At 41.8% G+C, this 27,500-nt stretch overlaps 1 protein-coding gene and 2 long non-coding RNA genes across 5 annotated transcripts in view; 1 reads left to right on the forward strand and 2 right to left on the reverse strand.

Annotated features, from left to right (window-relative positions):
* map4l (microtubule associated protein 4 like) overlaps positions 1-27,500 on the forward strand; it is a 221,665-nt gene that overhangs the window by 72,960 nt on the left and 121,205 nt on the right. The window lies entirely within an intron of this gene.
* LOC115374861 (uncharacterized) lies at positions 4,404-10,162 on the reverse strand. Its single transcript, XR_003929667.1, has 4 exons — positions 5,975-10,162; positions 5,749-5,860; positions 5,484-5,573; positions 4,404-4,994 (listed from the first exon to the last, which is right to left on the reverse strand). It is a non-coding gene; the product is annotated as an uncharacterized LOC115374861 (long non-coding RNA).
* Positions 18,399-20,091, reverse strand: LOC115374865 (uncharacterized). The gene is made up of 5 exons (XR_003929671.1): positions 19,882-20,091; positions 19,671-19,725; positions 19,295-19,349; positions 18,953-19,144; positions 18,399-18,531 (listed from the first exon to the last, which is right to left on the reverse strand). It is a non-coding gene; the product is annotated as an uncharacterized LOC115374865 (long non-coding RNA).

The following is a 27,500-nucleotide window of genomic DNA, read 5'->3' on the forward strand; positions in this document are numbered from 1 at the left end:
CTCACCTATACACAGAGCTATCGTGTCGCCTAAACGATCCTGATTCAACATGTAGCCTGTGTATTTATTTATTCATTTTCAAATGCTGTTGTTTCAAATAAGTCCGCAAACCCACCACAAAAGCACACATGGCCTACTCCTACCTACACACACTGCGGCGCCGACTGTAGCCCTAACTTATCTTAAGTTTGATTTAAAAAAAGAAGAAGAAAAAAAAAAAAGTTATGTCATTATGGCCCAGCATGAGAGATAACTTTATACTAATTTGTGTGGGTTGCGTGTATAGGTTGGCCCCCTCCCGTTAAAAAAATGATACCATAACTAGTACTGCTGCTGCTGCTACTACTACTACCACTAATAATAATAATAATAATAATAATAATAATAATAATAACAACAACAACAACAATAACAATAATAATAATAATAATGATAATAATAATAATAATAATAATATTAAATTAATTAACGCCATTAACGCCTTGCTGTCGGTGCCCATGCCAATGCTGTTCCCTCCGAGGTGAACCACCAGCACATCTGGGTCGCAGCGGGCGGCGGCCCAAATTTCAAACGGAGGCGGGAAGGGACGGCTTGGTGAGAGAGGCGCCAAGCAGTGATTTGTGCCCTCTGTCTTCACTTACGTCCGCAACCCCCTCTCATCGCCAACACACACACACACACACACACACACACACAATGTCGGCTCTGCCTATATGCGCCCTAGGAGGAAAAAAAAAAAAAAAAAAAAAACATCGGCGCCGACAGGACCGGCTCAACCGCTGCCGGCGCCCCTCTCTGGCCGGCCCGCTTTGCCCATGTCTAAAACCGCTAGCCTATTGCAGACACGCGGGCGCGCGCGCCCAGCGGCCAAAGCCACCGACAAAGAATAGCTCGTGTGGGCTGGAATGCCAGATGACTGTGGCTGCACTCACCTATACACAGAGCTATCGTGTCGCCTAAACGATCCTGATTCAACATGTAGCCTGTGTATTTATTTATTCATTTTCAAATGCTGTTGTTTCAAATAAGTCCGCAAACCCACCACAAAAGCACACATACTCCTACCCACACACACGCCGGCGCCGACTGTAGCCCTAACTTATCTTAAGTTTGATTTAAAAAAAAAAAAAAAAAAAAAAAAAAAAAAAAAAAGTTATTGCAGTACGGCCCAACATGAGAGATAACTTTATATTAAACTGTGTGGGTTCCGTGTATAGGTTGGCCCCCTCCCGTTAAAAAAATGATACCATAACTAGTACTGCTGCTGCTGCTAATACTACTACTACTACTACCACTAGTAATAATAATAATAATAATCATCATCATTATTATTATTTAATAATAACAATAATAACAATAATAATAATAATAATTATTATTATTATTATTATTACTACTACTACTACTAGTACTATATAATAGCCTAATAATAATTATTAATAATAATAGCAATACTGATTTGGTCATCGCTCTTTCCAGTAATTGGTGGGAGGCTCTGAAAAGAGCCGTTGGGGTAAGACAACATGTGGACAGGATCAGAGGAGCTCGATCGCCAGCGCCGTGCTGATGTTTTGAAGCAAAATCCCATTACCCTCTAAATTTAGGTGTGTCCCGTCCCTGTCTAAGTGATTGAGGCCAATGTTGGGATGCCGGATGCAGCCCATACCCATGTCTGACAAGAAGCCAAACATCACCCCGTTTAGCCATCGTCTGGTTCTGTCGAGGCCGTAGCCACTGGCGGCGGTCTGGCCCCTCCAGGTCCAGCGAGGGAGGATGTCCGAGAACATCAATTTGGTGTTGGGAAACAGCAAATGAATTTCCCGGATATCTGCCTTCATACTCCACATTAAAGCCTTCCTGTCGGTGCCCATGCCAATGCTGTTCCCCCCGAGGTGAACCACCAGCACATCTGGGTCGCAGCGGGCGGCGGCCCGCTTTGACCGGAGAAGCGGCAGCAGGTGCTCCCACCGCCTACCGCCTCTTCCGTCCCAGGTGATGCGGCAGCGAAGCCCCAGGTTCGGGTCCAGGTCGGACGCTCGTATATGAGCGTGCAGCCGGGCGATGATCGAGCTCCCGACGATCCAGATTTGAGGTGCACAGCTGTCAGCCATCCTGTGAAGATGTGACTACGGCGGCAGCGCTTGTCTATTTATGCATGCCTCATCTGCACAGGATTGGCCCGTGCGTTTGAGGAAGGAAACTGATTGGATAGACCGTGGCGCAAATTTCAAACGGAGGCGGGAGGGGATGGCTTGGTGAGACACACACACACACACAATGTCGGCTCTGCCTATATATGCGCCCTAGGAGGAAAAAAAAAAAAAAAAAAAAACATCTGCACCGACGGGACCGGGTCAACCGCTGCCGGCGCCCCTCTCTGTCCGGCCCGTTTTGCCCATGTCAAAAACCACTAGAGTACTGCGCGCGCACGCACGCGCGCGCGCACCCGTTAAAAATGATACCATAACTAGTAGCCTACTGCTGCTGCTGCTACTACTACTACTACCACTAATAATAATAACAACAACAATAATAATAATAATAATAATAATAATAATAATAATAATATTAAATTAATTAACGCCATTAACGCCTTCCTGTCGGTGCCCATGCCAATGCTATTCCCTCCGAGGTGAACCACCAGCACATCTGGGTCGCAGCGGGGCGGCGGCCCAAATTTCAAACGGAGGCGGGAAGGGACGGCTTGGTGAGAGAGGCGCCAAGCAGTGATTTGTGCCCTCTGTCTTCACTTACGTCCGCAACCCCCTCTCATCGCCAACACACACACACATACACACACACACACACACACACGCTGCGGTCGAAGGCACAGAATAGCTCGTAGGGATTGGAATGCCAGATGACTGTGGCTGCACTCACCTATACGCAGAGCTATAGTGTCGCCTAAATGTATACTATCCTAATTCATCATTTATTGGAGTGACACACCCCCAGCTGAAATAAAATATCTGCCAGTGAGTTTACGAAAAGACAGATGTTTGCCGACACTTGAAAGCAGTAGCCTATATTTAAGTATAAGTGTTACTATTTGGTTGGTTGTTTATTAAAAAAAAAAAAAAAAAAAAATCAGCTGTGTTGGTGAGTCGTCATCACTGCACCCAGGGGCGGAGAATACCAGAACGGCCGGTGCTGACAGTTGATCGGCAGCCGGCCGGTCTTTTTTTCCCCTCCCCTTTTTGCTTGTAATCTACTGTTGTTGATTTACCAATCACGGAATCACGGAATTAGCCAAATAAAATGGAATCTATTTTTAACGCGGTATTTGACATAATAACAACTGCACCGGTACTGCACGAGCCAAAAGGCAGAGAAACTCTCCAGCTACAGCAGCGCACTGACATAGATTGTGAAACAAAGCGAAGAGGTGCCACTCTGCTATATTTCCACCGGCTAACAGCAGCACACTGGCTTAGCTTGTCTATTCAGAGAAGAGATATCACTTTGGCTAATTTTTCAATCTGTGTTATCACAGGCATACTACTGCTCATTCATTGGTAGCTGAATTGTTAGGTCTGTTTGATAAGTAATTTACATTTTTAAAACAAATAATTTAACATATTGTTAAATTATTGGAGTCAAGCTTACTGGTAAACACCTACTCCTTCAAGATAATTTATTATGTTATACAACTCATAAACATACACTAACACTACATACTGAGTGTTTGACCAACATATCTCCTCTGTGCTACAAAGATCCGTGGTAAAGAGCCGTCTCCCCCCCCAGCCCTAACCCTAATGTTTCTTCTTCTTCTGTTTCATGAAATCAAGATGTCAATACTCCCCCCACCCTCCCAGCTGGACTAACACAGGAAATACACAGGCTGGTGAAGCTGCAGGGCCACAGTTGAGCTTTCATGTAGATGTACCTGGCCATAAATTCACAAGTAAACCTATGTGAAATAAAAACACTAGCTTAAAAGAGGTTTGTCTTCATTATACACCAACTCATGGACTTACCTGAAATAAAAATACTAACTTTGAAGAGGTTTGTCTCCATCATACACCAACTCATGGACTTACCTGCAGCAGACACCATGTGACACCACCAACTCTTCTTTGAGGTACACCATGCTGATAGTGCCATTTACAATTTTCTTTGTTAAATGCTGTATAGATTAATGGATCTAGTCATGTGTTTTTCTGCATTTCCTGATACACAATATCCTTTTAATGTTGTGCTGTGTTACTAGGAGGGAGTGAGTGGCACTGACCTTGAGCAGGGTTTGGGTTACTTTAGCTGCAGTGAAATGGCAAAGACTAAAATTATAAAATGCATTTAAAGGGGAGACAAGTCATTAACTTGATATCAGTACGTGAATGCCATTAACTTAGTAGTAGTCTTGATACTTAGATTATGATACAACACAAGATGTAACACAAGTTTACCAAAAAACATTTACCTCTACAAAATGGATCCAAGAAAAAGTAAATAAAAGAAATAATGGCTGCTGAAACACCAAATGTTTAGTGAGGAATAAAATTTATTTACAGTAGAAGAGCAACACAAAGATTAACAAGACACAAATCTAAGTTCTCTCAGTGACACCAAAACATGCTCAATCAGCCCAAATGCACAGCCAAAATATCACTGAAGCCCTGTCCTCCTAGCTGCCAAACCAGAATCTAACTAAGCTCCTCCCTAGTCTTCAGGCGCTACTTGTGGCGGGTACTTATGCACTGTAGCCCGATAGCCCGGTAAAGCAACCATAAAATGGCGACCCACCTGCAGCTTCGGATGTGCTCCCGAGACAACTGCTCTAACCACGTTCGCACCACACTAACAACCCCCCCCCAAACGAGTTCCAAAGGGAACCCGCTCTTAAGCCTAACTGGGGACTGAACAACGGCAACTTACTATGACCATGCACAGGACCAACTGAACTCTGTGCCACAAAATTACAAAGTCCTCACTGGAGCTCTTGTTGCTCTCCTTGGTTGTCTTCTTCTTGAGTCTTCTGCGGCATCTAGACTCTGAAAGAGACAAGTAAATGCAATACATGTTTTGTGTTTGTACAGAGCTTTGACATTAGCTTTGGAAGCATACATAATGTAGATAAACATAACCAAAGTTCACGAGACAGTATCTACATACTGCAAAAGACAAACCGTCAAAGAAGTGTATTTTTTTATGTTGGAGACTTAAGGATATTCTAATATTAGACACTGTGTAGTTGAATGCAAAACACTTTACATTCAGGTATTACTGTTTTTCTTTGTAACATGTCCCTGTCTCCTCACTGGAGCAGCATCCATCGTTTCTGTAGTCTTCATTCAGGTTTTCATGTTGTGACAAATAATGAAAATAATTACTTTTTGGTCATGTGACCACACTCATCCTATGCTGAATACAATCCAAAAAAAATAAACTCAGTAAAAAGAAGTGAAACTTTTGAGAGGGTCCCTTATACATATATGTATGTCTATATCTTTTTCAGATGTGTTAATGTGTTCTCATTGTACCTGAACATCTTCATTTGTTGCTGTTTTGTTTCCTCAGTAGAGCCGGCGTTGTTCTCCCTGGCCATCTTCAGTCTCCTCGGCTGTCGTGCCCTTAAAATGACACATTTAATATTAAGCCATTGTAACACTGGGTTATGGAATTAAGTACACAACTTTCATATGTTAAACCATAAGAGTTGTGATATTCTGGGGTTAACTGTAAATGAGACAAAACCAAAAATTAAGGAGATTGTGATGCAGGATAAGTAGGATGGATATTTTGTACCTGTGTCTTCATGTCCTATTTAGATGCTCAGCGCTCCGGTGGCTGGAGTCCTCATGACAGCTGCCCATTGGTCTTCTTGGTTTTGAGCGTGTCATCTTCTTCATTTTTGTGCCTAGTGGAGAAGTTGCCATCCTTCCTCTGACCAAGTGACTGGGGCTGTGAGGTCTAAACTTAGCAGTGACATGTATACACAATATTTTGTACTATGTGACATTACAATTCAAACCTGCAAGGCGTCTTCGTACATGGACAAGCTGAGCTGTATGGATGAAGTGCGGGTGTGGCTGATCCAGGCTGTCACAGAGGGGCTTGGCAGACCTGCAACACAGTTAGAAAAAGACTGCTCTCTTCCAAAAAAGAGGCTGGGAAAAGTCAGTTAAAGTGACAAACAAGCATTTTGCGTTCGGACTGCTGGCTTGGAACAGCCCGCTCAGCAGGTCAGAAACGGAACACTACCAGTCACTGTTGCTATATCTGTTATGTAGTATTTGAAATGAATAACAGCCCATAACATAACAGCTCACATTGTTATTATAACTTAAGGTAACGGCTGACTGCTGGCTTGGAACAGCCCGCTCAGCAGGTCAGAAACCGAATACTATTAGTCAGTTGTGCTAGAAGTTATGGAGCCTATTGTGTAAGCAAATTGCATTGTTGGTGTGCTTGAAGATAACGGCTGACTGCTGGCTTGGAACAGCCCGCTCAGCAGGTCAGAAACCGAACACTAGTTGTTTTATACACCAAGAACAATGACTTGCCTGCCTATATTTTTTTTGTTTGTCTGCCAGAGTAACATACATTGTAACAGCTAATGTTTGTGTGATTCAAAGTAACGGCTGACTGCTGGCTTGGAACAGCCCGCTCAGCAGGTCAGAAACCGAATACTATTAGTCAGTTGTGCTACAAGTTATGGAGCCCATTGTGTAAGCAAATTGCATTGTTGGTGTGTTTGAAGATAACGGCTGACTGCTGGCTTGGAACAGCCCGCTCAGCAGGTCAGAAACCGAACACTAGTTGTTTTATACACCAAGAACAATGACTTGCCTGCCTATATTTTTTTTGTTTGTCTGCCAGAGTAACATACATTGTAACAGCTAATGTTTGTGTGATTCAAAGTAACGGCTGACTGCTGGCTTGGAACAGCCCGCTCAGCAGGTCAGAAACCGAATACTATTAGTCAGTTGTGCTACAAGTTATGGAGCCCATTGTGTAAGCAAATTGCATTGTTGGTGTGTTTGAAGATAACGGCTGACTGCTGGCTTGGAACAGCCCGCTCAGCAGGTCAGAAACCGAACACTAGTTGTTTTATACACCAAGAACAATGACTTGCCTGCCTATATATTTTTTTGTTTGTCTGCCAGAGTAACATACATTGTAACAGCTAATGTTTGTGTGATTCAAAGTAACGGCTGACTGCTGGCTTGGAACAGCCCGCTCAGCAGGTCAGAAACCGAATACTATTAGTCAGTTGTGCTACAAGTTATGGAGCCCATTGCCTAAGCAAATTGCATTGTTGGTGTGCTTGAAGATAACGGCTGACTGCTGGCTTGGAACAGCCCGCTCAGCAGGTCAGAAACCGAACACTAGTTGTTTTTATACACCAAGAACAATGACTTGCCTGCCTATATTTTTTTTATTTGTTTAATTTTCCAGAGCAGCATACATTGTAACAGCTAATGTTTGTGTGTTTGAAGGTAACGGCTGACTGCTGGCTTGGAACAGCCCGCTCAGCAGGTCAGAAACCGAAAACTATTAGTCAGTTGTGCTATAAGTTATGGAGCCCATTGCCTAAGCAAATTGCATTGTTGGTGTGTTTGAAGATAACGGCTGACTGCTGGCTTGGAACAGCCCGCTCAGCAGGTCAGAAACCGAACACTAGTTGTTTTATACACCTAGAACAATGACTTGACTGCCTATATTTTTTTTATTTGTTTAATTTTCCAGAGCAGCATACATTTTAACAGCTAATGTCTGTGTGTTTGAAGGTAACGGCTGACTGCTGGCTTGGAACAGCCCGCTCAGCAGGTCAGAAACCGAAAACTATTAGTCAGTTGTGCTATAAGTTATGGAGCCCATTGCCTAAGCAAATTGCATTGTTGGTGTGTTTGAAGATAACGGCTGACTGCTGGCTTGGAACAGCCCGCTCAGCAGGTCAGAAACCGAACACTAGTTGTTTTATACACCTAGAACAATGACTTGACTGCCTATATTTTTTTTATTTGTTTAATTTTCCAGAGCAGCATACATTTTAACAGCTAATGTCTGTGTGTTTGAAGGTAACGGCTGACTGCTGGCTTGGAACAGCCCGCTCAGCAGGTCAGAAACCGGACATAGTATCAACTGTTGCTATTTCTGCATTATTAAGTATTTAAATAAATAAGAGCCCATAGTGTGACTGATCGCAATATTTGTGTGATTTAAACTAACGGCTGACTGCTGGCTTGGAACAGCCCGCTCAGCAAGTCAGAAACCGGACATAGTATCAACTGTTGCTATTTCTGCATTATTAAGTATTTAAATAAATAAGAGCCCATAGTGTGACTGATCGCAATATTTGTGTGATTTAAACTAACGGCTGACTGCTGGCTTGGAACAGCCCGCTCAGCAGGTCAGAAACCGGACATAGTATTAACTGTTGCTATTTCTGCATTATTAAGTATTTAAATAAATAAGAGCCCATAGTGTGACTGATCGCAATATTTGTGTGATTTAAACTAACGGCTAACTGCTGGCTTGGAACAGCCCGCTCAGCAGGTCAGAAACCGGACATAGTATCAACTGTTGCTATTTCTGCATTATTAAGTATTTAAATAAATAAGAGCCCATAGTGTGACTGATCGCAATATTTGTGTGATTTAAACTAACGGCTAACTGCTGGCTTGGAACAGCCCGCTCAGCAGGTCAGAAACCGGACATAGTATTAACTGTTGCTATTTCTGCATTATTAAGTATTTAAATAAATAAGAGCCCATAGTGTGACTGATCGCAATATTTGTGTGATTTAAACTAACGGCTGACTGCTGGCTTGGAACAGCCCGCTCAGCAGGTCAGAAACCGGACATAGTATCAACTGTTGCTATTTCTGCATTATTAAGTATTTAAATAAATAAGAGCCCATAGTGTGACTGATCGCAATATTTGTGTGATTTAAACTAACGGCTGACTGCTGGCTTGGAACAGCCCGCTCAGCAGGTCAGAAACCGGACATAGTATTAACTGTTGCTATTTCTGCATTATTAAGTATTTAAATAAATAAGAGCCCATAGTGTGACTGATCGCAATATTTGTGTGATTTAAACTAACGGCTGACTGCTGGCTTGGAACAGCCCGCTCAGCAGGTCAGAAACCGGACATAGTATCAACTGTTGCTATTTCTGCATTATTAAGTATTTAAATAAATAAGAGCCCATAGTGTGACTGATCGCAATATTTGTGTGATTTAAACTAACGGCTGACTGCTGGCTTGGAACAGCCCGCTCAGCAGGTCAGAAACCGAACACAGTATTAACTGTTGCTATTTCTGCATGATTATGTAGTTTAATAAATAAAAGCCCATAGTGTACCTGATCGCAATGTTACTATAACTTAAGAAAACGGCTGACTGCTGGCTTGGAACAGCCCGCTCAGCAGGTCAGAAAAAGAACGCAAGCTTTCATCGCGCAAAGTCAAAACTATAATGTCTTACTAAACTATGCAATAAATGGGGTTATGGTAACTGTAATATGTTTGAAGTACGCCTGATTGGAAGCAGACATTTGGCTGACAAACATAAATGTGATCGAGAAGTGTATTTTTTTCCGTGGTGGCAGCAGTGATAAGCTGCATATAGCCCTTTGACTGAAACATCTCTAAAACAGGTTTCTTTATATTACCTAAATGATTTTCATTGAAGTCTCCGCAAACAATGATTGGGTGTGGACATACAACGCGCAAATAATCTAAGAGCCTTTCCATGTTTGGCAAGAAATTTTTGATACTATAAACAGGAGGCCTGTATATAGCTGCTATCATTAATTTTACTGGTGCTTCAATTTTGACCACTAAAAATTCAAGGTCAGTGACATTTGGTATATGCTGAAACACTTCTGCGTGAACATGGGATTTGCAGTAAATTGCAACTCCCCCCCCCTTCTTTTTTGGCCAATTCAGGAAAACGCATGTAACAGAGGTGCCTGTTGCGTAGAAACACTCTGTACCCCTCTAATGCTATACTGTCGGTAACAATTGAGCCTGACAGATGAGTTTCGGTTAGACACAAAACATCTGCAAGTCTCAATTCGTGATGGCATTTGATGTCGTCGATGTGAGTGGTTAACCCTTCTGTGTTATGGTGCACTATTTTAAACATTTCTACCAAGTCTGTTTCGCGCACGTGTTTCAAAAGTGGCATAACACCCGAAAGCGACGCTGTTGTTATGGTTTGCATTGCGGCGGCGATTCACTGTCAGCATAAATTTTATTTTCCGCAAAGTCGGTTATGTGCAGACCACCTAGAGAGGTTGTCCTACTTAAAGCGACGTACGCCATCCCCGGCTCAAATACACGTTTAAGTGACACGACTGCAGACTGTAAAGTCATACCTTGAACTTTATGACTTGTACACGCAAAAGCCAATTTAAGAGGGAACTGACGGCGAACTACTCCTTTTTTGCTCAAGCTTTCCTCTAATCTTTCTATATAAATCAAACTATCTGATGCACCCTGTTGATTTTGACGCTGTTTTTGACCTGCTTTTGGATTATCCAGTTGGAGTCCTAACTTCTGTACTCTAGTTTCTCCAGCTTTTGTCTCAGTTACTATATTGGCTATTTTTCCAAATGTGCCATTTACAATTCCATCTTCTACATCTATATTTCTAGTTACCATGACGCGCACTCCCTCAGCTGCTTCTATGGTTTGAACTAATTCTCCCTTTTTACTTTTGGTGGGTGCACCCAGCTTTTTCATTTTTCCTGTCCGCGAGTCTTGAAGATAATCTTCCGCATCAATGTTTACAAAATCTTTGTGAAGGGCACGAACTGTCTTGCTATTGTGGCAGTCAACTTCTTTGTTGGTTGCAAAAATGTAAATTACATCCGTTGGGCAGTCTTTGCTTTCAGTGACGGCGCTGGCGAGTAAAGTTTTGTCACTCTCACTAAAACTTTCCGTCTTTTGCTTCACCCTAATCCTGTTCAAAAGGTGAGCAAACGCAAGGTCTTCTTTCTGGCGCATGATTTCTGTCAACGTGATCATTTTAAAATGTTCCTTCCAGAAGTCCTCCTCATCCTCCTCATACACGCAGAGCGGTTTGGCTTTACCGACGGGACGTAACTGGTAGAAATCACCCACTGCGAGAACAGAAATCCCCCCAAAAGGTTTCTTATTCCCTTTAATTTGCTGAAATCTCCAGTTAACGTACGCGAACAAACGCTTTGAAACCATGGACACTTCATCTATGATAAGAATCTCTACATTGGATAAGGTTGCTCTCATTTCATCTAAACTATTTCCTAGTCCTTGGTAAGGTGGTTTCAAGCTACGCGGCAGTTTTAACAATGAGTGCAAAGTCTGTCCCGAAATATTAAACGCTGCAGTACCGGTAAATGCAGTCAGTAAAACCGTGGGCATAGATATGTCATGTTCCTCGCGCAGTTTAGGGAGCTGACGAAATATTCTTGTCGCCTCTTCATAAATGCATTTTATAACGTGTGATTTACCACAGCCGGCACCTCCAGAAACAAAGTAATGGAATGGCTGTGGGTTCTGGCCCCAAACACGCTGAAGGCACCACTGAGCCACAGAGTAAAATATTGACGCCTGAGTTCATTAAGACTTTGATAAAGCTTTTGCACTTATTCGCGACTAACCTTTGGCGCTCTATCTGAGGGTACGACTCCGCCTCTCTCTTTTGGATTAGGCTGGTACTCTGGCACTTCATCTTGCTCATGTTCCATGTTATTTAACCCCTGTTCAGCCAATGCACTCTACAAGCGCGTCTGCCTCAGCTGCAGGTGCAATTGCCGCCCCATGCATCCACAAATGGATGCTGAGAAGTTCCTCATAGGCTATATCGATCTCTTCACTGTGTTGTTCGTACTTCTTCTTATTTCTGAGACTATTACGCACACTGCTTGGAGGCAATTTGTTTCAGGCAGTTCAACATAAGCGCTTTTGAAAACTGTTCATATGTCGGGTATTGGTCTGTTTTTAGCTGTGTGTCAACGCGGTACGGCAGATACAGTTTAAGTAACCTACCATAATACTCTCAGATGTTTTGTTCTGAGAAACGAGGGTATCGGATTACAGCCGGCTTTCCTACTGTTCTTTTCTGGATGTATCCCATGTCACACAACAGGCGCTTGACCTTTCCCCCTTTAGTTTGCTGGCCATAGATAATCCTGTAGTTTGAGGCGAATTCAGCAAGACACATGTTTTCAATTCGGTCTCAACAGGTCTGGCTTTGTATTTATCAACGATGCCCTTCATCCAAATATCGTCAGTGTTGTCTTCTTCATTAGTAGCTTTTCGATAGGAAGACTCATTTTCATCGCATCGTCATCCGTCTGTACGAATACGACCTGGCGGGACACATTTTTAGTTTTAAACTACAAGTTCGCGCAACGGCCCTCTTGTGCCTGACTTGCCTATGCTTAGAATAAGCCTGCATTAGCTGCTTCATTGATCCCGTTCATTTGAACTAGTTTCACGCGCACTCTGAAATACTGTTTTCAGGTATTCAGCCATCTCATGCTCTGGCTTGGACACATACGACAGCATGTACATGAGACAGCTATAGTGGTCCAGAATGAACTGGATGTCCATGTTTGCATTCCATGCTCTAAGCAGATCAGCATTGTACCCGTTGACCCAACAGTCTTTTGGCCGACGCTTCATTAGAATTACATTAGAGCTGAAAACTGCTTCGGCAACTTCTCGTACTCATCTAGGGTTAAGTTTGATTTCTCCAAAAGTTCTGACATATCATCAATGGAAACTTTGGGTCACTGAGCAAATCCCATACGGGTTTAAGCTTTTTTCTAGCCTCTTTAATGGCCTTACTGTCACCTTGGGCTCTGCGATTTTTCTTGCTTTTTTCAAACTTTTCATCATCATCTTCATCTGGTCTGGGACGGGTTATTATAGTTGTCTCCATGGGCATTTTGGGAAAACCAAATCTAACACTGAACATTCCCTTTCCTGCATGTTTTGGAATGATTTCTGCTGTGAATCTGAACCTCAGAGACGATTTTGTGGAGCTCTGGCTCAGTTTTGGGGTCAGGCATTTGGCACGATATGTAACGGTCGATAAATTTACAAACCTTATCGTCGGGGGTCGCTCTCAAATTCAGGGGCGTCTTTGATCCACGCAATTAATGTATGTGAGGGCTTCCTCTAAGTTGAAATTCCACGCGATAGAAGTAATCCTCTACTTGACCAATGGGCTGCGCAGGTGACAAGAGAAGATCCCTCATTAATGCATCCACGCGCTTTTCAAACATTCGCATGACAGTGACAGGGTTACTACGAAGAATTTCACATTTTGTGTTCCAATCAAGTTGTGAAAAGTCTACCTGTTCACCTTGTTGACTCTTAATAACTGTGATGACTTCAGGCCATCTCATTTCAGCTGCACTAAATGTACAAAAGAACGTGGGTTTGCCTAGCTGTCTAATCATTGCAATTAAGTCTTTAAGAGTTTTGTCCCAGTAAGGCCGGTGTCCCTCTCAAAGGCTGCATAAAGCGGGTTGCATCCTTGTTCCGTAAAAGTCTGTCGAGCTCCTGTTTATCCTGAACCATTCTGTTAATAATCGTACGGCCATCTCTCGTGATGGGTTTACTTTTTCGCAGTTGGATGGACATGCTGTTTCTAGCCATGTGTGTCTCGGTGACAAACTGGGCAAAGAATAAGTAACTCTGGTCTTTTGCGAAACGGGTATCGACCGAGAACAACCTTACATTAAAGTACATACTTGGTGATACGCTGATTGTTCTTACCTCATCTAAGCTATTCTGTCCATCTGGAAATTGCACAGGGAACGCCATCGCCTCAAGTTTTGTAATCGCAAAAAAGCCAACAGGCTTATTTCCTTGGGCAGGTGCAATGCTAAATATTCCCTCACCGTACGCTAGGATTTCATGACCTATGTCAGGTGGTTGCATGCACGAATCTAACATTAGACCTGGCCTAAGTTCATCTTTCTCTTGTCTGTGTTATTAAGTTTTTCATTGGTAGCTGGTTCCTGTGAATCAACTACTGGCACCTCTTGTGCATTGTCAGGCTGGTTTGGAGCATCCTTTAGTTCCTCAGAGCTATGGGGCTGCTCATTGGAATTATCATTACCTGCTTCCTCATTGACTACTTCAGGCTCATGTTCAAAGTCATCATCAAAACAATCTTCCAATATAGCCAGTTCATTTATGGATATATCTTTGTACTCAGAATGCTTCTCCTTCAGTATGGATAAAGCTTCCAGTACGCTGTTCATATTGACTGTATGGAAGAGTTGATGTCCTTTGTAATTAAGATGCCGTTTTAACTTGACTTGCAAGATCTGTGATTCGCTTCTACATCTTGGGAGGCAGTTCACTGTTGCTTCCACCTCTGAGGGAACACACACAACGGCTCCGTGAACTGCTCTTTGTTGCCCTTTAGGCAAGCTAACGATTTTCGCAAACGGAATGATTTTCGCTATAAGTTGCCTTTCGAGCACATTCAAATCCAACAACTGTGCAGGAATACATGCCAGCTCCAGTTTATTTTTACTGCAATGGATGGCATGCTCCCTCGTTTTAAATGGTTATCGCATGTGTGGCAAATCCATTCCTTTTTCTCTCTTGGGGAACTATACATTGTTTAGGATCTGCACATTCACTGACACAAGAGTGAACATATTTCCTGTCAAGCAAGGTGTTACAATGTTAATGTTTTTTACATATTTTGTCCTATTACAGACCTTAACTTGATCAGGAAAAAGAGCTCTGTGGCACACTGTACACACATGAGTGGGGCCATACTGAATTCGTAATTGGAATGTGGATATTGCCGTTTGCATCAGGCTGTTAGGAACGGGCTCATCTGGCTGCAATATTTGTTTGCAGAATCGCTTGTATTTATTTTTATTTTCAACGCACTTTGCATTTTATGGTACATATTAAATTTGTGATCTTCACATTTGTTTTTTTGATATAATGCACAGCGTTGAATATGTTGCAGTCTAAACTTTGGATCATTTTATATCTGCTTTGAACAGTCTGTTTTTTTTTAGATCTGTAATCTGGGTTGCATGTGTATCTTGATGTCATGTATGCTCTCTTTTTATGCCTGAATTCAACATCACAGTTGTATTTTCTAGCCATGTACTGTTTTTGCTTGCTTTGAAAATCAAGGTCTTTCTTATATCTTCTAACTATGTACGCTTCTGTTTGCTCTGAAATCAGGGTCTTTTGCATATTTTCTGACTATGTATGCTTTCTGTTTGCTCTGGAAATCAGGGTCTTTTTTATATTTTCTAATTATGTACGCTTTCTGTTTGCTTTTGAGATCAGGGTCGTTCTTATATCTTCTGATCATAAACGATTTATGTTGCCTTTTGAAATCTACATCATTTTTATATTTCTCAAAATGTAAGCTTTTTGAGTCCTTTTAAATTCAGTATCTGTGTGGTATCTGCTCACCACCGATGCTTTCTTTCTGTTTGATAGTCGAGATTCTGCATATATCGATTTTTCTCATACTGCCTTTTATTTTCATCTCTTGCTTTGTGAGTTATAGATGCATGTGTTTGATTTTCAGTGCGAGTTGTTTTCCTTCGGCGAAGCTTGTTTAGTTTGCTCACACTGAATACTACTTCCTTTGCTACCGGTGCAACACACTGATTCTGATTATTTACTGATTGTTCAGTTTCTTTTCACGAACACCTATTTCTGTTTTTTTAGTTACTAAACCTGTTTCTGTATTTGCAGAATGTGTGATGAGTTTTGTCTGGGCTCTTGCACTCTTTTGCTCTTTTGGTATTGTGGATGTATGCTCAAGGGAAGATCCAGTACGGTTGCTGACCATTTCAAAGTTCACCGGCATGAAATCATACTGCTCATTATCCTCCCAGCGTCGGTAAAGCATGTGCAGTCTCTCAATCATGTCATTCAGGTGAGTAAATGTAAGCATAACAGCAGTTCCGTTACCTGTACGGTCCGGCAAACCCTCTGCTGTTCTAGCATGGGGATCGAAAAACCCATAGCGTCCAGATCTGTCCCTAAACACTGCAATGCACAGTGGACTGATGGTCAGCAAGGCATGGGTCACATCTGCTGAGAGACACTGAAGTCTCTCAGAAAGACTTAGCCACCAACCTGCATAGTCACCCTACCAGTGACTCTAAGGGATCCCATTAGTACGTCAGACTTTTGTACAATGTAAGTGTGTCTGTTTGTTGTGACACTCACGGGCACTTCTTCCATGGTCAAGTGCTCACTTTGAAAATTCCCTTCAGCAATAAGTTGCCTTTTAACGCGCGTGTACAAGGCATCACCAACCTGCAGCACACTGTCAAGATCGCTCTTACGGAAATGTGTTCCCTCACTGTGGTATGCTAGGAACGCGAGAGCATTACATGTACACTGGTGATTGCGCGAGAAACGGATCATACCTGTTGTCACCCTGATAATGGGATGCCTGCACAGATATTACCCTGGGTGCATCAGCAGTGACTTGCGCATGTTCTCTGGCAGAATTTTCAGTCTCAGGTTTGGTCTTGCTAGGCTCTTGATGTTCCAGACCACGCATCTAATCAAAGTGAATAGAGAAAAAGTACAGAATTATTGACACAAATGTGATAAAAGTGGGGAGGTGGGGTTCACGTGCAGAAACCTACATCCATGATAACAGTAATAGGGTCTTAAAACAATCTATTGTTACATCTGTGAGGGAGTATAGATTTCACAATACCTAGATTTTTTTTTTTTTTTTTTTTCATTATTACAGGATGGCTTAGATGGGAGGGAGACAGGTCAGGCAATGTGATATTGATAACCTTAAAGCAATACAACTGTGTTTCAGGCAAAATAGTCTTTTTACAACTTACCCATACAGAGACAAGATGGCTGGCTCCATCATAGAGAAAAAGTCAACTTTAAAGCAACACCAAAGCTGTGTTATTAGCAATATTTAGCATGTATATTTCAAATGTCTTGATTGAAGTAGGGGAGAAAAAAAACTTGTTTTAGGAGAAGATGGTGATACACTGTTTAAAAAAAACACACTTTCAGAACTGCTGTAAGGTTTATTTTTGCACTTTGACAGAGCCAGAGTAATGACTTCAAGTCTTTATTCAAGGATTCTTTATTGTCATACCAAAAACACATGAATGCACATGAGGAGATACTAAATTAAGCAAGCTAACACAAAATCCAATGCATAGGAATTAAACCACTGGACTAAGTGGTGAAAATTGTATTTACTTACCTCAATATGAGTAAGCAGAAAAGAGAATTTTGCCCAAAACATAGGAATATTTTTTTAATCTATACAGACTGCATTAATAACAATTGCTCAGCAAAAATAATTACTTAGCATTTAATTAATGTTTATATAAAATGACCACATTGAGAAGCCTATTTCTTATCACATTTTTAACTTTAAATTTGACAAACAAGACTTGATCATGTTTTTGTATTTTTCTCCTTTTATTTGGAACATTTGTATTTCAAATCAACAGTGAACAAAGTAAAAACTGCAACTGAGCTGATAGACATCTTGAATGATTACCCTTTGAGTTTACTTTCATTTCATGTTTTGTTCACCATTTAATTGAAAATGTGCACAAAAGATCAAAATAAAATGAGAAAAAACATGATGAATTACCTTAGTCAGGTATATCATTCAAAATGTAAAAGGCAAAAGACCTTTACATTTCGTGATTGTATATGAACTATTTATAACGAAATTTACAGAAAATGTTCTGTATCATCATGTATATCTCAGAAAATGAAGACTGATATCGAGATCGGAAATGTAGGACATATTACGCAGCCCTACTGCATCCTGCCCATTTCTCTCCCCTGCCACAGTCTCAATCCTCTTGAATTTGTTCGCACACCCCATAGTGAACTTTAACCCCTACAACAGAACTTTTTTTTTTATTATACACCACCACCATCTCTTTAATAACAGATTATCTTAAACCATGGTAACTATATATACATTTGAGGAAATTAGACCCAGCAAGATTAGCAATTAAATAACACAGAACATAAAAGTTATTTGAACCTTAATGTTTTTATAAAGTGTTTGAGTGTGTTTAGTATCATAAGTTTAATTAAAACAATGTAACAGTCTATTTTGTGTATATCTATTCAATGTTTGTTTCTAATGATACTGACTGGTATGAGAATATTTATTCATGATAAGTCTAGGGTGAGAGACACCAAAATAAGACAACTTGTAAAAGATAAAAAATGTTCTCATCTCTCATGCATTTTTACATAATATGGGATGATAAACTAAATACCAACAATAAGTATTTCAAGACATTTAAGTGTAATATGGCTTTCATTAACTTCATATTTACTGTTCATATTTATCTGAGGAATTTGCAGTATAACACATAGAGTGAAACTCATTCAGAGAAAAGGTAGATATGACTAAAACTGCATTCTCATAATTCTCACCAGTGAGACATTATCGACAGTTCCAGAAAGTAATTAAGTCAAATGTTACCACATTTCTTAATATACCTGTTGAGTGGTAATAGGCTGGCTCGTCTGAAGATCTGCCAAGTCCATCTTCCTTGACTGGTCTCCTGCAGCCTGGGATCAGATTAGCAAAACAGCGACAAAGATGTACACATTTTTTCAACCTATATTTTGTTAAAAAAAAAAAAAAAAAAAAAGTTTGAGTGTGTTTACTGTTACAAGATAAATTAGCGGATAAATTTTGCTTATGCAATTGAGAGCCCAATTTTTTGACCCGAATTGTAGAAATTCTAATTTAAGACATAAGGAGCCCCAGCAACCGTGTAACATGTCCAAAGGTAGTATCAAATCCATTTCGTAGCCTTTTATGCTTTCAAATTTTAGCAGGTGTCATCCTATAAGAAATATGGCTACAGCTAATTTTCAGAGATAAACAAAAGAGGAAATTTTTGAATGGTAATTTCTTTTGTTATGTCATTAGAAAATATTAATTATGTAAATGCAGGAGAAGTGCACACACTTATTCTAACTGTACCTCTTCACTGGTCCGAAGTGAGCTCGCCTGGGTGTCAGCAAGGTCCAACTTGGTCCAGCGGACACGCGCAGCCTGGGCTCTCTTGTTTCTTCTCGGCATCTTATAAACAAGCAGAAATCCTTCCAATTACTTAACACTTGTTACTTACCTGGTGTGTAGTTTGTCTGTAGTTGTAGAATGAGTAGAGGGAACCTGAAGGGAAAAAAAACAACTTATACACACATTGTATGTACATATAAACATACAAGTATTAAAAGCCAACTACGTTGCAACTCAACAAATTTATGTCACAACAATTTGACATTGCAGAATGACAAAATTGCACATTGATGTGACACTCACCAAGGCAGGAAATTGCAAGTTTGCAATCTGTCTCCTGAATTCTTCTGTTGTGGACCTGTTGTACGAAAAGGGAAATCAGCCATGAGACAGAAAACTTAAAGTCTTATCTTACCCATATAAAGGTTACTTGCTGCTCCATGTGATGTGCCAATTGAGTGTTTATATTGCCATTACAGAGTATGCTGCATTTTGACACTAAAATCTGCTCTCACTCACACACACACACACACACACACACACACACACGTAAACACTTGAGAACAAGCACATAGTAACACTAGATTTGCTTCAATGATGCTTAAGACTCATAATGCCATATTTTCTTAACTGTCATGTTTTGCATGAGACTTCAGAGTGCATCAAAAATGTCACTTACTCAAACAGTCAGATGATGCTGAAAAGGTCTCCTATAAGTTGGTAGGGCCAGTTACCTGCAATATAATAATATTAATTGTAATCTGACATCTCCAGAGGTGCAGACTACAATAATAAAAAAAAAAGCTAATCTAACCAAGGCTGAAAGCATCCTTTTAGATAGGATAGTGGATTTTTTCATGCAACTTTATTACTTCAAATGGTTTACTCACCTGAAAAACACTGGGGAAAGCTGGAGACAGTAGTTAAACAGGACAACTTAACTGTGTAAGTATTTGAGACTGTACTATGTGTGGCAATTAAAAAGGTTTTAATCTAATCTAACCTAACCTAACCTAACCTAAGATAACCTAACCTAACCTAATGCACTAGAAAGTGCCTTAATACAATGTAAACTAACACTAATACACACTAACTACTTTACTAAACTATACTGCTCAAAATAATAATGTATTTAATGTGATTTAAAATAAATATGAGTAACTGGTCTCTGTTGTCGGTAAACACAGGAAACCTGCAAGACAGAAAGAAATTTTAAAAATGGCTATAATTTTTTTTGTCTAAACTGCAGTACATACAGTACTGTTAAATGCAACATCAATCACTGCATGTCAAATCATCATTATATGAAACTGGGATATGCTTACCAGGATGTAAAATGCAAAGATGTGTGGTCCTGAAAAGAAATAACAAAGACATGTGAGCATTTAACAAAACTATGAAACAATAAGCAGTCAATGGAGATGCAGCCAGGGCCAAAATAAGTTCTCTCCTATTCCTATTTCCTAAAAGGATGTATTTTTGCATAACTTTTGTAATAACACATTTTTAAAATTGGTTGTAGCTTTACAGATAACATTAGTCACTGCAACTTCAAGGCTGGATCTTAAATATGGTCGCTTTGATGTGATGTGAGACCAAATCAAGCCAAACTGACAACACAACCTACCTGAAAAGGACCGTTGTGGTATAGATGGAGCTGTAGTATAACATAAAGGAGGGGGAAAAAACGAGTCAGATAAGCATGTTTTTTTCTATTATCTGTCTTATAAACATAACATTAGTTAAGTCTTTTCATACTTAAGGAAATAAGAAACTAAAGATGCTTCAACTTTTAAGATCATTGCAAGTGAATGCACAAACTTGTATTGATATTGGTGATAGGTAGGGCATTCTGCTTATGCAGAGGCAATCTTAAATGAAAATGAAAAATTGCATCATAACCATATAAAACTGAGAGCCTACAATAGCAATAATATGTACTTTATAATGCAAAGAAAATGAGTCATGACCTTACAGCAACAAGTTTAACATTCAACAGTGATACTGAGGTATAAAAAGCTATTTTCAAGCATTGTAAAAGCAAATCTTTACATGTAGCTATGTGTATAAACTGTATATTTATAAAAACTTAAGTAATAAAACCTAAAAAACTTCTAAAACTGTAGCTCAATAAATCAATGGTGTAACATAACTTGTGATTCCCTGCAATTTCTGCAATGTGATTCAAAGGTTGCAAGGTTAAATTGTAATTGATATTCAGCATTTCAGTTGCCTTACCTGAAAAGCACTGAAGGTGAGTGATGTAGCTGGAACAAGCGTCTACAGCAGAGGAGAAACTACTTAACGTACATGACCACAGCAACATTTACTACATTTTCTCTACTAAAAATAAGTTATTTAATTAAAAATAAACATAAAACTGTTCATCAACTATACTATACTATATATTGCTATATATACACACAGTGTATTTTTTTTTTTTTTTTTTAACAGTACCAGTGCTAATGGAGGTGTTACTTAACAGCAGTAACTAAGATGATGCAGACATCTGAAAGATGCCTCACCCACCTGTGAGCTCTCGAGCAATGGTTTGTCAATCTGTGAATTAAAAGATGTAGTTAGATCTTGCACATCATCACTACCTTATTTTCAGTACATAAGATGGTAAAATGGTACCGCAAGACTGTATGTGTAATGAGCGCCAGCAGACATACTGCCAGTGACTGTTATCTGTTAAGATGGCTATTTTAAAATAGCTAACAAGGTAGTACAAATGCTAGCGGTAGCCAACCGGCTGGCATAACGGTGGCTAACAGGCCTCAGTAATGCGTATGCTAACGCTAGACGGCCGGCTAACTTAACGGTGGCTAACAGGCCTCAGTAATATGTATGCTAACGCTAGACGGCCGGCTAACTTAACGGTGGCTAACAGGCCTCAGTAATATGTATGCTAACGCTAGACGGCCGGCTAACTTAACGGTGGCTAACAGGCCTCAGTAATATGTATGCTAACGCTAGACGGCCGGCTAACTTAACGGTGGCTAACAGGCCTCAGTAATATGTATGCTAACGCTAGACGGCCGGCTAACTTAACGGTGGCTAACAGGCCTCAGTAATGCGTATGCTAACGCTAGACGGCCGGCTAACTTAACGGTGGCTAACAGGCCTCAGTAATATGTATGCTAACGCTAGACGGTCGGCTAACTTAACGGTGGCTAACAGGCCTCAGTAATATGTATGCTAACGCTAGACGGCCGGCTAACTTAACGGTGGCTAACAGGCCTCAGTAATATGTATGCTAACGCTAGACGGCCGGCTAACTTAACGGTGGCTAACAGGCCTCAGTAATGTCTATGCTAGCGGTAGGCGCCCGCTGAGCTTAACGGAGGGAGGGATATTATATCCGTTTATCACACCGTCTATCACAAACATGCTTCTAGATATTAATCTTACTTTCTTTGTAAACCAAGAAAATGAATCGTAAATTAAAATCATCCTTACCTCTCAGCAGTATCAGAGTCAAAGGGGGTCAAGATCAGAGCGAGGGCTGTTTTTGTAGTCTCAGGATGCGTCACTCAATGCTGCAGCAGTGATTGGTCCATACTCAGCTAGCAACAGCGCTACCCAATCACAGCTTTTGTAGATGAAATTTCAAATAATGCAGCTTCTTTCTCTTAAGTTGACTGACTAGATAGAGTTAGACCACAAAGAGAGAGATGGGTGACGAATGAGTGTGTGTGTGTGTGTGTGTGTGTGGTGTGTGTGTGTGTGTGTGTGTGTGTGTGTGTGTGTGTGTGTGTGTGTGTGGTGGGTGGGGTGGGGGTGGGGGGGGGACCTACTATTATTGCTGCTACTAATAAAAATATATAATAACAATAACAATAATGTATAATAATAATAACAATAATAATAAAAACGATAATAATAAGAATAAAATAATAATAATAACAAGATAGATAGATAGTTAGTTAGTTAGATAGATAGATAGATAGATAGATAGATAGACATATGCACTGAGCTTGGCTGACCAGTAAAAACAAATGACTATAATAAAATTACATAAAATTAATTTAAAAATATTGTTGTAGCTGTTGTTATTTGTTACACCATTCATTCATTCATTCATCTTCTAAACCGCTTATCCTCACTAGGGTCGCAGGGGGGTGCTGGAGCCTATCTCAGCGCACATAGGCGAAGGCAGTGAGACACCCTGGACAGGTCGCCAGTCCATCGCAGGGAAGACAGACAAACACTGACATTCACACACACAGTCACACCTAGGGGCAATTTAGCTTCTCCAATTCACCTGACCTGCATGTCTTTGGACGGTGGGAGGAAACCGGAGTGCCCAGAGGAAACCCATACAGACACGGGGAGAACATGCAAACTCCACACAGAAATGATTATTATTATTATTAGTACTATTAGTAGTAGTAATAGTAGTAGTAGTAGTAGTAGTACTAGTGTGGATTTGTGGACGTAATAGGCTAGGTGCACCAGCTCCATACTTTCTGAAAGAAAGACTTTCCCTGCGTTCCAATACTCATACTACCATACTATTTAGTAGGGAAAAAAAAGATTTAGTGTGTCCCAATACATAGTATGTCAGATGCAGTATGCCAAGAGTACCAGGATGTTCTACTACATCCGGTCAGATTTCGCAGTATGGATTTCAGCATGCTGCTCTGGCCATTCTGACCCACAATCCTTTGTACAGCGGACGTTACGTCGCACTGCGTGTACAGGCCACGCCCACATACGGACGACAACAAAACACACATATCGCACAAAACTCGCTCAGTGACCGCAGAAGCGACAGGAAGATAGAAGATAATAAATATGACAGAGGACAGCGCAGTATGAAACAGCACCGGCATTTTGACAACAACATTCAAATTTGCCGCTACGGACGGCGGCGGAAGTGAGCGAGAGGGCCGGACTTCAGGGATGATGTATGTAGTGTGTCCCAATAGTGTGCATATGCATGCATCTTTCATACTAAACTACATACTTTGTAAGGGCAGCTGCAGTACCTACTAAAAGTAAAAAGTATAAGTATGCGATTTGGAACGCAGGGTGTATCTTCATTTCCTGTCCTTTACTATTGGATTAAGTGATTAATCAGGTGTGCACTGGGCAGGCCCAAGGTGTTCCACACACCTGATTAATCACTTTATCCAGTAGTAAAGGACAGGAAATGAAGATACAGTCTTACTTTCAGGAAGTATGGGGCTGGTGCACCTACCCTATTGAAGACGGTGAGCACAAAGCACTGAGTGGCGCCCATTCTGGAGGCCTCACCTCCTTCCTCTATTTGAAATATGACATATGCCATTTTATAGATGGGATACGAGAGGAAGAAAATGTATTTAATTTCTAAAAGATAAATTGGACCGATAGGCAGCAGTGTCTGCCACTTTTGGTAGATGGGTCCTCAAAAGCAAAAAAAAATCATCAATGCAATTCAATGGGTAGATAAAAATTATTTTCTGGTCCCGTTTGAATTGTGCCATGGATGTCACATGTTGTTTGTGATATTTAAAGATAATTTATCACGCAAAGAAGACTACAATTTAGCACAAAGAATTTTAGGTTTTGTGTGAGCCCGCTTTGTGAACTATAACTCTTCGCTGCTCTCAACGCAAATGATATACGTAACCACCCGCACTGGAAACCTACAACAGACATGGCGATTTCTCTGCTCCCCTAGTCCTCTTATCAGAAGGAAACAATAGAAATTACAGCCGTTCCCAATTGAGTTTTCTCAACAGCATTTAACTGAACAATGGCTCAATAAACGTTCAAACTCTTCAAATGATCATTTGAGCCTATAAAGAACATTTGTGTAATCCAAGGCATCAGAAAATAATTATTGTCTCCACAAGACGCATCAGGGCGCGGCCCCTGTCGGGGCCGCGCCCTGATGCGCCCTGCCTGCGCCCACCCAAGGCATCAGCACCCACCCAAGGCATCAGAAATAATTATTGTCTCCACAAGACGCAGCCTTGGGTGCCCGTGCCCACCCAAGGCATCAGAAAATAATTATTGTCTCCACAGGGGCTGCGCCCTGCCCGCGCCCTGCCCGTGCCCTGCCCGCACCCTGCCCGTGCCCTGCCCACGCCCACCCGCCTAAATGCCACCGTGTGTCTGTCACACTTGTGTGCGTCATGTAACCAATGACAGGCAGGTGTGTCACTGTCTGCCCAGAGACAGAGTTCTAGAAAGTTCACAGCATGGGTGGTTGTGAAGGTGCTGATAGGTGGTTGCTATGGTGTTCCTGATGGCTGCTATGCTGTTGCTAGGCAGTTGCCATGGTGTTCTCGATGGTTGCTAGGCGGTTGCTATGGTGTTCTTGCTGGTTGCTAAGGCCTTGCTAGGCGGTTGCTATGGTGTTCCCGGTGGTTGCTAGGGCGTTGCTAGGTGGTTGCTATGGTATTCTGGGCGGTTGCTAGGGTGTTGCTAGGCAGTCGCTATGGTGTTCCTGATGGTTGCTAGGGTGTTGCTAGGCAGTTGCTATGGTGTTCTGGGCGGTTGCTAGGGCGTTGCTAGGTGGTTGCTATGGTGTTCTGGGTGGTTGCTATGGTGTTTCTGTGGTGTTCCTGATGGTTGCTAGGGTGTTGCTAGGCAGTTGCTATGGTGTTTGGGGGGGTTGCTAGGGCGTTGCTAGGTGGTTGCTATGGTCGTTAGGGTGGTTGCTATGGGGTTGCTAGGGTGCTTGGGGTCCTTGCTATGGACTTACATTAGTGTTTGGGGTCAGTGCTGGGATGCATTGGCTGCAGTGCTAGTGGCCCTTGAGACAGAATAGGAGAGATACAGAGCCGCGTGTGTATCTCTGTGTCAGTGAGAGGGGACTTTCTCCCTGGCAGGCTCCCCGAAAGTTCCGCCATTAGTGTGTATTGCGTCCGGATTTCGGCTTCAAACCGGAATTGCGGAAAAACGGAAAGTCGGAGCGGCTTGAAAATTGACATGCAGGTTCCTCTCCACAAACTGCACGATTTTTGTGTTTGGTGCGTGGACGCAGGTCAAAAGCTCTGCGTGCTGGAGCATTCCGAAGTTTTGGCCATTCATTGTCTATGGCCGAAATTTTCGGGAAAATTGGAATTTTGAGAATTCCGTAAGTCGGATTCCTTATAAAAGTAATAGCACACTATTCCCGATCGGGCCGCACATTTTGATTTTTCATTGTGTGGGCCTAAAACGAAAGCTGTAGGAGGAGTAGCGCGCCGAAAAACGTGCAGAATAATAAAATATAATAATAAGAAGAACTAGACTTTGTAAAGTTTCTGAAGAAACTTTGATGTGCTTGCCACCGTTGCCGACCGCCTGGCCATGCGCTAAACCACCAGCCCTATGCTGTTTGAAGGTTGTTTGGTGTTGTTCGAGGGCTAGAAGGCAGCTACTGTGGTCTGGGTATTGTCCAGGCAGTTGTGATCATCTTTTGAGTGATCACTAGCATGTCTCTGGGCAGCTGCTATGGTATACTGGGTGGTTGCTAAGGTGCTGATAGGTGGTTGCTATGGTGTTCCTGATGGCTGCTATGCTGTTGCTAGGCGGTTGCCATGGTGTTCTCAACGGTTGCTAGGCGGTTGCTATGGTGTTTTTGATGGTTACTAAGGCCTTGCTAGGCGGTTGCTATGGTGTTCCCGGTGGTTGCTAAGGTGTTGCTAGGTGGTTGCTATGGTATTCTGGGCGGTTGCTAGGGTGTTGCTAGGCAGTTGCTATGGTGTTCCTGATGGTTGCTAGGGTGTTGCTAGGCAGTTGCTATGGTGTTCTGGGCGGTTGCTAGGGCGTTGCTAGGCGGTTGCTATGGTGTTCTGGGTGGTTGCTAGGGCGTTTCTGTGGTGTTCCTGATGGTTGCTAGGGTGTTGCTAGGCAGTTGCTATGGTGTTTGGGGGGGTTGCTAGGGCGTTGCTAGGTGGTTGCTATGGTCATTAGGGTGGTTGCTATGGGGTTGCTAGGGTGCTTGGGGTCCTTGCTATGGACTTCCATTAGTGTTGGGGGTCAGTGCTGGGATGCATTGGCTGCAGTGCTAGTGGCCCTTGAGACAGAATAGGAGAGATACAGAGTCGCGTGTGTATCTCTGTGTCAGTGAGAGGGGACTTTCTCCCTGGCAGGCTCTCCGAAAGTTCCGCCATTAGTGTGTATTGCGTCCGGATTTCGGCTTCAAACCGGAATTGCAGAGAAACGGAAAATCGGAGCGGCTTGGAAATTGGCACGCCGCTTCTTCTCCACAAGACGCACGTTTTTCGTATTTGGTGCATGGACGTAGGTCAAAAGCTCTGCGCCCTGGAACCTTCGGAAGTTTTGGCTATTCATTTCGGATGGCCGAAATTTTCCGTAAAACGGGAATTTTGAGAATTCCGCAAGCCTTATTCCTTATAAAAGTAATAGCACACTATTCCCGATCGGGCCGCACATTTTGATATTTCATTGTGTGGGCCTAAAACGAAAGCTGTAGGAGGAGTAGCGCGCCGAAAAATTTGCAGAATAATAATAATAATAATAATAATAATAAACAGAAGAAATATGCAAGATAATACGATGTGTT

Source organism: Myripristis murdjan, chromosome 17 (genome assembly GCF_902150065.1).
Source record: "Myripristis murdjan chromosome 17, fMyrMur1.1, whole genome shotgun sequence".
Lineage (NCBI taxonomy): Eukaryota > Metazoa > Chordata > Actinopteri > Holocentriformes > Holocentridae > Myripristis > Myripristis murdjan.